We start from the raw sequence: 14,574 nt of genomic DNA on the forward strand, positions 1-14,574 counted from the left end.
GGACGTCAACCGGGCATACCCCATACTCAATGACGTACGGATGCGAAGCCGTCATCCCAATTGAAACGACCATCCCGTCCCATCGTCGCGACACGTATGATCCCACCCAGAACCACGCCATACTCCAAGAATCTCTGGACCTTATCGAGGAGATCCGGGAAGAGTCGCAAGTACAGTTAAAGATGTACCAGGGCAAGATCGCTGGGCACTTCAACTCCAGAGTCAAGAGCCGTAAGTTCGAAACCGGCGATCTGGTCCTGTGGAGGGTCTTCCCTGCCACTCAGGATCCGGGGGTAGGGGTTCTGGGCCCCAATTGGGAAGGGCCGTATGAGATCCAGCAAGAGATCTGCCCCAGAACATACCGCTTGAAGCGGCTCGATGGTTCCGAGGTTCCGCGAGCCTGGAACGCAGAACACCTCCGTAAATACTACCAGTAGCCCAAAGGCTCGTCCCAGTTTAATGTTTACGCTGTAACATGTACGCCTCAGGGCTAATTCCCTTTTTTTTCGAGCAATGAAAATGACGTGTGCAAAACGTCATAAAGGGCTATCATTTCCATGAAAATGTGTGCCTCAGGGCTATTATCTCAAGTGACCCCAGACCAATCTCCGCTCACTTGCGGGGGGTGTCATCCCAGGCGCAAAAATAAAAAAAGGGACTGAGCCCAAAGCCGGTCCCACCCCGGACGAACGACGTCCGGGGGTATAAATAAAAGAGGACCGAGCCCAAGGCCGGTCCCACCCCGGACGAACGATGTCCGGGAGTAAAAATAAGAGGACCGAGCCAAAGGCCGGTCCCACCCCGGACGAACGACGTCCGGGAGTAAAAATAAGAGGACCGAGCCAAAGGCCGGTCCCACCCCAGACGAACGACGTCCGGGGGTATAAATAAAAGAGGACCGAGCCAAGGGCCGGTCCCACCCCGGACGAACGACGTCCGCGGGTATAAATAAAAAAGGACCGAGCCCAAGGCTGGTCCCACCCCGGACGAACGATGCCCGGGAGTAAAAATAAGAGGACCGAGCCAAGGGCCGGTCCCACCCCGGACGAACGACGCCCGGGGTATAAATAAAAGAGGACCGAGCCCAAGGCCGGTCCCACCCAGGACAAACGACGCCCAGGGGTATAAATAAAAGAGGACCGAGCCAAGGGCCGGTCCCACCCCGGACGAACGACGCCCGGGGGTATAAATAAAACAGGACCGAGCCCAAGGCCGGTCCCAACCCGGACGAACGACGCCCGGGGGTATAAATAAAAAAGGACCGAGCCAAAGGCCGGTCCCACCCCGGACGAACGATGTCCAGGAGTAAAAATAAGAGGACCGAGCCCAAGGCCGGTCCCACCCCGGACGAACGACGCCGGGGGTATAAATAAAAGAGGACCGAGCCCAAGGCCGGTCCCACCCCGGACGAACGACGCCGGGGGTATAAATAAAAGAGGACCGAGCCCAAGGCCGGTCCCACCCCGGACGAACGACGCCCAGGGGTATAAATAAAAGAGGACCGAGCCAAGGGCCGGTCCCACCCCGGACGAACGACGCCCAGGGGTATAAATAAAAGAGGACCGAGCCAAGGGCCGGTCCCACCCCGGACGAACGACGCCCGGGGGTATAAATAAAAGAGGACCGAGCCAAAAGCCGGTCCCACCCCGGACGAACGACGTCCGGGAGTAAAAATAAGAGGACCGAGCCCAAGGCCGGTCCCACCCCGGACGAACGACGTCCGGGGGTATAAATAAAAGAGGACCGAGCCCAAGGCCGGTCCCACCCCGGACGAACGACGTCTGGGGGTATAAATAAAAGAGGACCGAGCCAAGGGCCGGTCCCACCCCGGACGAACGACGTCCGGGGGTATAAATAAAATAGGACCAAGCCCAAGGCCGGTCCCACCCCGGACGAACGACGCCCGGGGGAATAAATAAAAGAGGACTGAGCCAAAGGCCGATCCCACCCCGGACGAATGATGTCCGGGGGTATAAATAAGAGGACCGAGCCCAAGGCCGGTCACACCCCGGACGAACAACGCCCGGGGTATAAATAAAAGAGGACCGAGCCAAGGGTCGGTCCCACCCCGGACGAACGACGTCCGGGGGTATAAATAAAAGAGGACCGAGCCCAAGGCCGGTCCCACCCCGGACGAACGACGCCGGAGGTATAAATAAAAAAGGACCGAGCCAAGGGCCAGTCCCACCCCGGACGAACGACGCCCGTGGGTATAAATAAAATAGGACCGAGCCAAGGGTCGGTCCCACCCCAGACGAACGACGCCCGGGAGTAAAAATAAGAGGACCGAGCCCAAGGGCCGGTCCCACCCCGGACGAACGACGCCCGGGGTATAAATAAAAAAGGACCGAGCCAAGGGCCGGTCCCACCCCGGACGAACGACGCCCGCGTGTATAAATAAAATAGGACCGAGCCAAGGGTCGGTCCCACCCCGGACGAACGACGCCCGGGAGTAAAAATAAGAGGACCGAGCCCAAGGGCCGGTCCCACCCCGGACGAACGACGCCCGGGGTATAAATAACAGAGGACCGAGCCAAGGGCCGGTCCCACCCCGGACGAACGACGTCCGGGGGTATAAATAAAAGAGGACCAAGCCAAGGGCCGGTCCCACCCCGGACGAACGACGACCGAGGGTATAAATAAAAGAGGACTGAGCCCAAGGCCGGTCCCACCCCAGACGAACGACGTCGGGGGGTATAAATAAAAGAGGACCGAGCCAAGGGCCGGTCCCATCCCGGACGAACGACGTCCGGGGTATAAATAAAAGAGGACCGAGCCAAAGGCCGGTCCCACCCCGTACGAACGATGTCCGGGAGTAAAAATAAGAGGATCCCACCCCGGACGAACGACGTCCGGGGGTATAAATAAAAGAGGACCGAGCCAAAGGCCGGTCCCACCCCGGACGAACGATGTCCGGGAGTAAAAATAAGAGGACCGAGCCCAAGGCTGGTCCCACCCCGGACGAACGACGCCCGGGGTATAAATAAAAGAGGACCGAGCCCAAGGCCAGTCCCATCCCGGACGAACGACGTCCGGGGGTATAGAATTAAAAGGATCGGACCAGGGCCTGTCCCGCCCCGGGCGAACTGCGTCCGACCCGAGGAAACTGGTCTTCGTGTTCGGAGTGCAAAAGCATCCGACCGACCCTAGGCGCTCCGGGGCAAACAAAGACCCAAGTGCCCCGAGCAGCGCCGAGGCTAGTCGTGGGGTCCAGTCCCGGCCTTTGGAACCAGGACAAAACCCCCCGCAATCAGTTAGTCGCGACTATAACTTGTTGAACGGTGAAAGGAAAAATCTCTTGAAAACCAAAGGAAAAAGCAGTGTTTAAAATTTAGTTACAAGCTAAACACATTAACAAAAGAACAAGGCCGAGACAAGGGCCTACAGTGCGTCCGCCCGAAGGTCCGCATCCTCCCTCTCCTTGGCCTCGTACTCGGCACGCTTCGTGTCGGGATCGGGGAAGATCAGGAGGTTCATGTACTTGTCCTTGCACCAGGCCATATAAATGGCCTCGTTAAAGGTGACATCCACTAAGTTGTCGGCCTTCTCCTTCTCCCGACGGGTGGTTTCGTGTGCCGCCTTCTCATGAAGAAGGGAGTCACCCAGCTCAAGGACACGGGCTTTCAGGATCCGAATCTCCTCCTTGTCCAGGACGGACTGTGCTGCAGCCGTCTCCAAGAGAGTCGCTCTTTCGTCAGCAACCTTTGTCGTCCGGGACAACTCCTCTTCCACCCCGGTCTTGGCACGGCTAATTTCCTCGCGCTCCGCCTTCGCGCGGGCCAACTTTTCTTGGAGGCGAGCTGTCTCCTTGCTGAGATTTTCTTTGACGGCCTCCCTCTGGTTCACGGCCGCCTCTATTTCCAGCTTGGCCGTCTCCATCTTGAGGGCAAGCTCGGCCATCAAATCGGCACTCCTTTGAGATAACAAGGCAACCTAGAGCAAACGAAAGTTAGAAAAAGAAGTCACCACCAACGAATGACTAAAGGACATGAGTTGAAAATTACCGCGGTAGCCTGGCGGCGGAGAGCCTGAGAGATGAACAGCCCATCCGGATTGGCTATCGTGGCGTACCTCTTCAGTTGGAGGTTAGACATAGTGCTCCCGACCTGATTGAGCAGATCAGCGGCCATGGGGGCAATGTCCTGGCCCAGCTTAGGGCGGAAGCCCATCTCAGCAGCTAGCCGATCCACGATCGGCTGAGGAGCGCTGAACTCGGCGGGACGATCCGAAAACTCGACCAGACGGCGGATCATCAGGGCCTTGTAAGCATCGTCTCTCCAGCATCGGCCGCTCTCCCATGTCCGGTTGACCAGCCGGGACTGCTCGTCCCACAGAGCGGACTCCCCCTCCTCGAGAAGGGTTGGGCGGAAGGGAAGGTCGGGCGGAGAAGGGATCTCCTTCGTGGTTAGCCTACTCTCCCTGTGTGACTCCTCGGCCGTCTCTGACAACGTCGTCCGAGGCCTCTTCCCGAGTCTGCCCTCCCGGGCATCATCTCCAGGGCCTCTCTTCCCAGAGCTCCGGCTTGCGGCTTCACCCGCTTCCAAATCAATTACCGGGGGCTGGTCTGGGAGACCGTCTGCGGCCGGCTCCACGGCTCGGAATGGTACCACGGCCAGTTCCTCGCCTGGGCCGGGCGTTGTCCTGGGTTTTTCACTGGTTGGGGGGAGCTCCGCGCCGGCCACGACATTCGACCTCCTGGCCGCCCTCAAGGTTGACCTTTCCTTGAAGAGCCTCCTCATCTCGCTAGCCAGGTCAGACATGTTGGAATCCTCTGCAAAAATACAGGAAAACGAAGTTAGTATGGTAAGCCGAACGGGAAAGCACAACAGAAAGGAGAAAGTATAGCCTGGGACAAACCCTCATCTAGGCCCCGGGCGAGACTCAATTCCCTTAAAGCAAACGAGTGTATCCGGTCTCCTACGTCATCCGGGATTAGAAACCCCCCGTATTGGAGGAACCCGGACAGGAACATTAGGGTTTCTGATCCTACAGGGATGGGAGATGAAGGCCTCATCTCCCCATCAGCCCCAAACGCGGGGCCCGGCGGCTCTAGCCTATCCCTAGCTAAGTCCCCAACTTGAGGGGCATAAATTAAGACTAAAGGGGAGTTACCTCGCCCCGATACGCTAGCCCCAGGAGTCCCAACGTTTGGTAGGGAATCTTCGAAAAGCTCTTCCAGCTCTTCTGAGGTGGCCTCTTCCACCTCTTCTGAGGTGGCCTCTTCCACCGGAAGCAGATTCTTCTTACGCTGGGCTGCGGTGGCCCGCGCCGCTCTCACCACCTCGGCGATGTGGTCGAGGGCTAGCCGTTCCCGGACCTCGGCGTTCTTCTCAAACGGGATGCCCCGGAGGCTAGGGACAACAATGGTCTGGGTGGCCGCGAGTAACCCTACTAGCCGGAGGTTTTTGTCGTTGACATAGCCCCCTACGTCCAGCTCCTCCGCGGTCAGCTTGGCGTAGAACCTCCTCCTTTCTAGGAGGGAGGCGGTGAGGGGGGTTTGCATGAAGGGACCTGCGACCCGAAAGATACGATGAGAGATGGAAAGCGAAAGAGGAGTGAAATAGAGGGTCCGGGGAAATACTTACCCACTCACTGGAAGTCTAGCAGCAGCGTGGGATTCTTGTCAATAAGGAACCCGGATGTCATAAACTAGTAATGCCTGACATCCGGGGGGTGCTTCCAGGTGCTGGTAGGAGCCGGATAGCCACTCCGCGGCTGCAGCTTGTAAAAGCCGTCCAGGCTCTTGTCTTTGGCGCTGACCTGCGGCGCCAGCTTGTAGAAGTACAGGATTTCCGCCGGGGTAAGCTCCGCGATCTCTCTCGCGACACAAAACACCTTCCACCCTGCAAGCAGGCGATATGCCTGTGGCAGTAGTTGGAATGGCGCGATCCCCACGTACGTAAGGAACCGCACGAAATAATCATGAAGCGGGAGCGTAGCTCCCGCGCTGATGTGGCCGGCACTCCAGGCCCCGAATCCATCCACGGACATATGCGCCCGCTCCTCTAACCTGGCCATACGATTGTGGAATAGGCCCGGAGTCGATTCGATGCCCAGCCCCGTCTCCAGGAGCTGCATCATCCGGTAGTTCCGGAACAGGTTGGGCGTTACGTCCATCTCCCACCTGTTGCCTTTGGGCGTCGTGGAGCCGGGAATGACTACAGGAGCCCTATTAACCTCCTCTTCGGAGTGAAGTGTGACGCCCGTGGACATGATTGACGATCTGGGAACAAAGAAAGAAAGACCAAGCAGTCAGTACCTAAACCCAAAAGAGTCGATTGAGGTACAGGGAGTGTCCTAAGGACTGCTCGGAGTCCCGACGGATCAGGCCCGGGACCCCAAAAAGCCCCGGGACCCTGATCGGGAGGAAAGGCTACTACGGTCCATCCCTTGTCCAGGGATCGTCCGAAGCGGTGCCGCCCACCCGGGCAGCCTTCCTAGCAAATTCTAAAGCACGGAGCCTAGGTGCATGCGTCTAGAAAGCCTAGATTCACAAAGTTGACAATAGAATCAAAAGATACTTACTGTGTGGTGTCGACGGCTGAAGCTGGCGGTTGTCTGATCGCAAGGACGGCAGGGCCTCGTTCCTGAAGTGGCACAGCCGGTGCAGCAGTTCGTCGGCGGGGCAAACCCGAGAAGCGCCGTCAGGTTGCAGAACGAAGTTTGAGGCCCTGGGAAACAGGCGGTGACGCAGAACTAGTAAACGGCGAAGTATTTCGTCGGCGAAGTTGGACATGCAAAGCTCTGGCGAGCGTTCTGGTTTTTCTTTTTCTTAAGCTGGGTCGGAAGTGGAAAAGTGCCGAATGTTTGTAGTCCGAGTCTTTATATCAGCCCCCAAATCCTGGCCCCCGATCCAACGGTCAGGTGCCTCTTCATCCAACGGCCGAGGATCGTGCAGATGACATTTATGAGCTCTTTTTTGATCTGGATCCTCAGCACCTCCAATCCGACGATCTAGGAGTGGTGGATGTCAAAGGACGCCCCATCCTACGGTCCACCCCATTCCAAGGAAATTAATGATGACTCTCCCCGTGCGGATGGGACGCCTCGTGACGTGCGCTGACACCCTAACCCAGGCGTAGCAGACTTTGGGAGGCCTAGGCGACTCTTCGAGGCCCTTGCAACAGTCACGTGGCGACACGTGTGTCGCTATTCTTGAAGCAGGCCAAGGGTAAACGTCCCCGGGGTACATCAAATGGTCCGGGCTGGGTAACCTGCCCCAGCCACGGCCTTCCCGCGAGCCTCCTGGCCCTGGCAGAAATTGGGAAGGTAACTCGGCAAGAACCGCGAGGGTGGTGCAACCCTCCCCCCGGCTAGCCCGGGTGAAGGCTTGGGGGGTAAATGTTATCCCCATTTTCCTGTCAGGGTTTTGGGCCCTCGCCCCGGCCCGCGGTCGGAGGGACCGGTTCGGTATTTGGGCCTGGTCCGAGGACTACAGACTGGGCCTGTGTAGAAGGGTCCGGGACGTTCCTCCGGGTTCATGTTCAGATTGAACGGTCCCGGCACTGTCCGGAGTGCCCCGGACCATCGCATCCCTATCCCGGGCCCGGAATGGTCCGGGCCCGAAGTAAACGAAGCGGGCCAAAGGTAAACGAACCTGGGCCGTTTCATCCCCAGGCTACGGGTCAGGCATCCAGGACACTGAAACCGCCTCATTTCGCGTGGGCATTGTCCCCCCGCTTTTCACCTGCAGAAAGGGTCACCTTGGGATTATCTGCTGGCATGTCAGGACTGCGCAGCCAAGTATTCTGACCGGTCTTGTCCCCTGAATCGGCCTTGTGATTCGAAGTGGTCAAAGCCAAAGTGTCGTTTTGTCGGGAGAATGCTTGCGCCTCAGGGCAACTACTTGGGCCTGAGCTGGTTCGGGTTTGGTGTACTGTATATCTTTTTAGCGTGGGCCTCCACTAGGAAGGCCCCTTGTATACATTCCCCAGATGGGTCCGGGTCGGGCCCGGCCCAAACCTGATGTCCCCCTCGAACTATAAATATGAGTTGTAATGCAACGTAGAAAAGGAGAGAGAAGGCAGAAACTCTGCTTAAATACAGTCAAACAACTCCATTGTAAAAGCTTATCCTAGCTCTAATACAGACTTATATACAGACTCGTGGACTAAGGCTAGTTAACGCCCCAACCACGTAAAAATCTTGTGTCAATCTTCCATTTTCATTATTATTATCAGTAAACATCCTTCCTTAGGATAGTTGCCGAAAATCTCGGTTAACAAAACTCTATAGCATTTAATCATAATCCAAGATACAAGTAAACACCATTAATAATCAGATTACACAATGTTCACAATAATCATCTTTAATAGCCAAAATACACAATAATCAGGGCCGATAACTTAGGCCGCACCCTCTGTTTAACCCACTGACTCCAGCCCGCTTAAACCGAGCTCAGTGCATAATAAGCTGTCCTCGGCTACCAGTGGCCGAGTCGTGCCCTGTGCGCTAGTTTAACATTGGCACGCTTAGGCCATTGGTTTACTATTTACATGGCATAATACCACTCTTTCAAATATACATATTAGGGAGCCCTTAGTCCCGTTTCAAATATACAACCGGGTGTAGTTTTCTTACCTTTAACTTCTTCGTTTATTAACTACAAACGACGTCCCTCGAGCACGATCCTTTCCCGAGCCCTAGCTTTAGCACCTAATCACAACCAAGGTATTGGGTTCCATTAATATTCAAATATAGGTTTTCGGGTACAAAACTAGCTTTCGGGAAATCGAATCCCACCAAGCACGGTGGGGAAATCGATCTCGAGCACTCTAGGCTAGATTCCCATGCTTAAAAACCCTAAACGTTCAAGTATGCACCAAAGGGTTGCGGCCCTTGAAGCCTAGCTGTAATGCCCCAAATTTCCTAAAAGGTTTAGGACCTTGATTAGGAGGCCAGGATGGCCATAACTGATTTATTATGATATTTAATGATTATATGCATGTTTATGTGAATTATATTATAATATGATGTTATATGCATGCATGTGAGTCCACATTTGATTATTAGGGTGTTTTGGTAATTTGGCCCATTGAGGGCATATTTGTATATTTGGGTGCATATTGTAATTTGTGAATGAGATTCCATTATTATGGAGATATATTCGAGCTATTCGACATGAGACGATCTTATATTATTGATTAGCGGTTTTGTCATAACGGGGTCAATTATTGGGTAATAAGAATGTTTATTTAATGATAAATTGGGAGTTATTGAGATCAGGAGGAAATTCTAAGAGTTTTGACTATAATGTCCCTGGGGGTGTTTTTGGGACCCCGAACACTAGGTTTTATTTGAGGTTACTTAAACTTGAAATAGCTTGTCAGATAGAACGTACGTTAGAAAACATTTCCTTTCTCCTTCGTTAGCTCATTTTATCGTTCGAAGCCTTTTTGAAGAAATCTCGAGTTCTAGAAGTCGGAATCAAGTGAGGATCAAGGCATAGAGATCCTAGGAAAGATTAGAAGCTTCTTAACCGAAGGATTTGACGGAAAACAACTCAATCGAAGGTAATCTAAGTTTAAGTTTTGAGTTTTTAGAGTTTCTAAGCTTTGAATTGGATTTTGTGAATCGTTGAGTTTTTGGTTCGATTGAGCCTTGGGTTTTGATGGTTTTGGACCATTGGGAAGCTTGGGAACTTTAATTTGATGATTTGGAAGTGTTTAGATATGTTTTTGGGGTGTTTGGGATGATTGAAAACGAGTTTGGGCATGTTCTGGGTTGGGGGCCGCGACCCTATTCTTGGAGTGCCGCGGCCCTAGCTCGAAGAAGCAGGTGGCTGAGATTGTGCTTGCTGGGCGCCGCGACCCTATGTATAGGGCGTCGTGGCCCTTGCTTTAGGAATGGCTGGGGGCCGCGACACAAGGTGCCAGGGCCACAACCCTTGGTCAGATTTGAGCCCGTTTGAGTGTTTTGGCCCCGGGAACATGGTTTTAGGCCTCGGGATTGCACCTACTACTTGGATTAGTTTGGATTGATGTCCCGGAGTGTAATGCCCCAAATTTCCTAATAAGGTTTAGGACCTTGATTAGGAGGCCGGGAGGGCCATAATTGATTTATTATGATATTTAATGAGTATATGCATGTTTATGTGAATTATATTATTATATGATGGTGAATGCATGCATATGGGCTCATATTTATAATGCAAGGGAATTTTAGTAATTTGGCCATAGTGGGCGTAAATGTATATTTTGGGTGCATGGTTGAGATTAATTAGTATAGCCACATTATAGGGTGGATTGGTTCGAGCTTTTCGACATAAGACGATCATGAGATGTAAGTGTTCGGTCTAGTCATAACGGGTTTAAGTTTGGGACTCGGGGTGAGTCTCGGGGTGAATTTAATGATTAGAGCATTACCGGGAATTAAAGGGTAATGGGATATGATTTATTGGTATTTGAGAATATGGAGATTAGTGGGTATTGGGAAGCGTTAATTATGATTAACGGGATAGGCGGAAAGTACCAATTTTACCCTTGAAATGGTTTAGAGGCTTTTGTTGGCTTAAGGGTATTTTGGTCATTTTGGGTTTTGGATATATATAACATAGGAGGGCTGTAGAAGGACAGAGCAAAAACAGAGATTTGCTTCTTCCTTTCCCGACCTTCTTCACTTCTCCTTTAAGGGTTTTGAGTTCTTGGTGGAGTTTCAAGCTAGGGAAACTTAAAGGCTGGGTTGGAGACTGGGTTTAGCTTGTAAGGGAGGTTCAAGACCAGTTTCAAGGTGAGTTTTAGCCTTTGGTTTCAGGTGTTGCTCTGTTTTCGTTTTCGTTTTTAATTCATGGTTTTTGATGTGGGAAGTGTGAATCAAAGGGGGGTTTTGTGTTGTTTTGATTGGGGTTTGATGAGGGTTAGCTAAGGGTGTTATTTGGGGGTTTAATTATATGTTTGAAGGAGGTTTAGAGATGGTTTAAGGGACTGGTTTTAGGGGAAAGCGCAGGGGAGAAATCTGGTGTGCGAGTTGTCATTTTGGCTGAACTGGGGTTGCGCCGCGGCATGGCCAGGGAGAGTCGCGGCCCTTGGAGTAAACTGGGTTTGGGCGCCTCTGTCTGAGGGGCGGGCCGCGGCATGGCCAAGGAGGGCCGCGGCCCTTAAGGTCATTTTTGCCAAGGAAGGGGATTTTATCTTGGGAATTCAAGCCTTAAGCCTCGGGGTTGTACCTAGTACCCGGTTAAGTGGGGATTGATGTCCCGGAGGCTAGATATTGATTTGGGAACTTATATTGATCATTTTTATTGATGTTACCTTATATTTGGTTATGACTAGGTGACCGCTAAAGAACTAAAAGTTGATCGTTCTCAAAGGTCGTTTCTTTTATTAATTCACGCTCGAACCCAAGGTAAGAAAATTGCACCCCGTATGTGACATGCATGGCTATGATTGATGCATGTTGGATGTTTAAATGTAAACATCGAAAGCATAATGAATGCCTGGCAATCTTGCCCGTTTGCATATGGTTATTATTGAGGCATGCTGGATGATTAAGTGTGATGCATGTAATGCACGAGAAACATGTGATTAGGGCATGCCATGAGTGATGAATATGAGATTGGCCAGAGCTTGAGTCTCTGGGTTTGTGCATGATCATGATTATGCTAGCAACTGTTTAGTAAGCATGTTGAATGCCCTATTCTTGGATAACTGGCATATGATACATGTTGATAGCATTGCTTACTTGTGCATGGTACTGACTAATTAGTCAGATTTGGCAAAGGGGCTAGTATCAACTGTGAAGCTATGACTTATGAGTCAGGTTCGGCAGTGATACTAGGCACTGGTCACGATGCACTGACTCTTCAGTCAGAATTGGCAAAGGTGTTGGTATCAGCTGTGAAGCTGTGACTTATGAGTCAGGTTCGGCAGTGGTACTGGGCACTGGTCACGTTGCACTGACTCATCAGTCAGAATTGGCAAAGGTGTTGGTATCAGCTGTGAAGCTGTGACTTATGAGTCAGGTTCGGCAGTGATACTGGACACTGGTCACATAGCTGACTTATTAGCCAGAACGGCCTTAGTGGATCACGCAAGCCAACAGAGATTAGATCTAATCGACTATTAGCATTGAATGGCTCAAAGAGCATTAATGCAAGATCGACCTCAAGGGTCGATGAATGAAATAAGCACTTGGAGGCTAGTGGCTTACCTAGCAGCCACCCTCCCTCTTGAATCATGTGATGTTCACTCATTGGCTTGAAAGTTTTATGCTCAGTGTGATTATAATGATAATCATTTGATAATGTTTATGTATAGTGTTATGTTTTCTTGCTGGGCTTCGACTCACGGGTGCTATGTGGTGCAGGTAAAGGCAAGAGGAAGCTAGACCATCCTTGAGTTGGAGAGCTTAGGTGATGATGTGTACATATGCAGCTGCTCGTCCGTCACGGCCGAGGTTTAAAGTGGAACTAGGGTTGAACCCTGTTTTGCCGCTTAGAACGACCTGTTGTAAATATTTTCTGTAATAAACTCTGAAATTTATATTTTCGGGATCCCAATATATGTATTAAACGTTCTAGTGAAACGTTACATCCTAACCAAAGTTTTTAAACCCTAAACCGCTAATCATACTTAGTTACACGATTTGGCCAAATGACTCGGTTAGTGAGTTTAGCACTGTTTACAAGGCACACCGTAATGGTCCCTGGAGTTTGGGGCGTTACACGGAGGCTAGATATTGGTTTGGAAAACCTATGTGGATCATTTTTATTGATGGTGTCCCATATTTGGTTATGACTAGGTGACCGCTAAAGGACTAAAAGTTGATCGTTCTCAAGGGTCGTTTTTTTATTCATTCTAGCTCGAATCTGAGGTAAGAAAACTGCACCCTGTGTATATGTGACATGCATGGTTATTCTTATTGCATGTTGGTTGATTAAATGTGACACGCATGGTTATGATTGAGGCATGTCAAGTGATTAAATGTGATGCATGTGCTGCACGACAAACATGTGATTAGGGCATGCTATGATTATTGAATATGAGAATGTTCAGAGCTTGAGCCTTTGTGTTTATGCATCGTCCTAATTATGCTAGTAGTTGTTAAGTAAGCATGCTGAATGCCTTATATTCGGATATTTGACATATGATATATGTTTGGTGGCATTGCTTGCTTGTGTGTGGCACCAACTGTTCAGAATCGGCACTGGCCGCGTATCACTGACCTGAGAGTTAGAAACGACATAAGCGTCGAGGACGCATGGCCGAATGAAGATTAAATCTAATCGATATCAACGTTGAATGACTCATATGGGGTATTAATGCTGGACCGACTTGAAGGTCGATGAAAATTATAAGCGCTTGGCTAGTCTAGGACTAGTTACTCAGAGTCAGGGCCTGAGGCCTAGGTGACTGCTTGTCACATGGCTAGGGAACAGTATTCCATAGTTATGACTCTAGGGTCATGAGGAAGGTTATGTTGGTGACTAATCATCATGCACCTATCCTGTTCAAGCTAGTGAAATGATCACTTATTTATAAAGGGAATGGAACCCACCTTAGTGACTTGTACCACGATCACTTTTTTATTCAGGGCTATCAACCCGGTATGGTTACCGGAACCACTAGTGATAAATCACTTATCTGATTGAGATTGACTTGATAGTCGTCCACTCAAGAGGGCAGGATTCTTTATCCTGGATACCCATCATTATGTGAATCATTTTGCCTGCTTGATTAGGGTTATATCTGCTAGGCGTGTGCCTTATGATTTGATGACATGTTATTACTGTTCATGAGCATATTGAGTTTTCTTGCTGGGCTTCGACTCACGGGTGCTATGTGGTGCAGGTAAAGGCAAAAGAAAGCTGAACCATCCTTGAGTTAGAGAGCTTAGGTGTCGATGTGTACATATGCAGCTGCTCGACCACCACGACCGAGGTTTGAAGGAAAGGAGCTAGGGTTAAACCCTGTTTTGCCGCTTAGACCGGCTGGATGTAAATATCTTCTGTAATGGACCTTTAAATTATATTTTTGGGATCCCAATGTATATATTAAACATTTTAATGAAACGTTATATCTTAACCAAAAATTTTAATCCCTAAACCGCTAATCATACTTAGTTACACGATTTTGGCCAAATGACTCGATTAGCGAGCTTAGCATTGTTTACAAGGCACACCGAAACGGTCCCTGGAGTTTAAGGCGTTACACTCGGGGTGCCGGAAACGTCTGCGAGGCCAAAACGGTAAAATTCCCCAATATTTCCGCCTAGGCTTCCTAACCTCAAATATATCTCCATATATTTATTTTCATAACCCAATAGTCTAATTAACTACCCGATACCTAGAATACCCCTGACTTATCCAAAGTCAACTATTAAGCCCCGTTGTGACTTTTCCCGCTACTAGCTCCCTAGGATCGCCTCAGGTCGCACGCTGCAGATTTGCCCACATAATAATGTGGTTCTCACAATTATAGCATTTAATCACAATTTAACATTCATATAATCAAACGGGCATTCTTAACATATAATCATGTATTTAATCAATTAATCCACACATGGACCAATTATGCCCTCCCGGCACACTAATCAAGGCCCTTAAGCCATATTAGTGATTTTGGGTCGTTACACGAG

Source organism: Humulus lupulus, chromosome 1 (genome assembly GCF_963169125.1).
Source record: "Humulus lupulus chromosome 1, drHumLupu1.1, whole genome shotgun sequence".
In the NCBI taxonomy this organism is placed as follows: domain Eukaryota; kingdom Viridiplantae; phylum Streptophyta; class Magnoliopsida; order Rosales; family Cannabaceae; genus Humulus; species Humulus lupulus.